The following is a 1,547-nucleotide window of genomic DNA, read 5'->3' as shown; positions in this document are numbered from 1 at the left end:
ATCCGACTCATAATCTCTTACAAAAATCGACAATCCAATTTCATGCCCGAGATTCGATTCGCGATTTAATTTAAAATTGACCAACCCGATCTCACGTGCGAGATATGGTTCGTCAATTTTGGGTATTAATCTTATCTTGATTGGATTGGATATCGGGTTATTTGGACTAACTTTTGTTTTGCATAAAAAAAAATTAAAAAAGTGCAAGTTAGATTAGGGCTAGGGTTAGCGTATTTAGTTATTTAGCTTTTTTAAAAAAAATAACTAAAAATCCAAAAAAAAATGCATTCATGATATTAGCTTTTTTTTAAGAATTGCACGTGTCAATTTAGGATAGGATTTTTTATTTATTTAAAATTTTTATAAAAAAAAATCCCCAAAAAAAATTAATTAATTTAGGATGCTAGTTTGCATGTTTAATTGTGTGCAAATTTTTAAAGTTTCGAATTTTATATATATAAAAAACTAACAAAAATCATCATGCATATTAGAATAGAATTGCATGTCTCATTTTAAGTTTCAATTTTTAAGATAAATTGCATTTTTAGGAATAGAAATATCATGTGCACGTCATGTAGAATTAGGCTCATTTAATTAAAAATTGCCCGTCATTATAATTAGGTCATTTTGATTTGCATATTTAATTATTGCATGTTCATTAAGAAAACGCAAAAAAATATTTTACTCATGTCATGTAGTTTAGAACACATTGTCATGCCATTCCATGTTAGATTAGTAGCATGCATTGCATATTGCGTGATTCTCATTAAACAAGTAAAAACCAAAAAAAAAGAAATTGCCTGTTAATTAGAAATCATATCTAGGTCTGTTGATGTGAATTTTGATCTAACAATGCAGATACTTTCGTTGCTATGAGGTAAGTCCTGCAATTTATTCATCGCTTTCTTGGGTGTTAAATTGGTGGCTTGCGCATCCGCATGATCACCTCACATGTTAGGAAGATAAATTAAAATCAATTCAAGCTGCCTGCAAAATATTTTTTTTGAAATAAAAGAGAAAAGGTACCGAAAGGGCGTTAGAGAAATCTAGCGTAATCAAGTCTCCGAACTCATTTAATCTCTGGTTCGTAGGAGTGAAGTAATTCTCCCATTACTTTACTTGGGTTTCTAATCGACCCACCCAAAATAGATTAGTGGCGACTCCATGATAAAAATCATTTGCATATTAAGAACTTGAACCTAAGTCGCGAATTGGTATGGGCTTGGGAGAGCCCGAGTTAAGTCTAGGCTTAACAATCCATTAGCCGAACCCTTAGGTGGTCCAACCCGCTTCGGGGAGGTCGCGACAGCTTGGCGACTCCGCTGGGGACTTGAGTTAAAACTCTTAGTGGACTTAGGCCAATTTTTCTTTTCTTTTGAAAAATGTTTTTTGTTTGGCAGCGAGGATTCCAGGTACACCCCTAACATTTAAGGTGTTAAATGTTTTTGTAGGATGGGAGGTATAAGGGGAAGTATTTGCTGACCTTTGTTTTGCAGGGAGGTGTAGGAATGTATGGTTTATTTTCATGAACGAAGCGTTGTTTGATA

The sequence above is a fragment of the Eucalyptus grandis genome, chromosome 4, assembly GCF_016545825.1.
Source record: "Eucalyptus grandis isolate ANBG69807.140 chromosome 4, ASM1654582v1, whole genome shotgun sequence".
Classification (NCBI taxonomy): domain Eukaryota; kingdom Viridiplantae; phylum Streptophyta; class Magnoliopsida; order Myrtales; family Myrtaceae; genus Eucalyptus; species Eucalyptus grandis.
Note: the sequence above shows the minus strand (reverse complement) of the source record.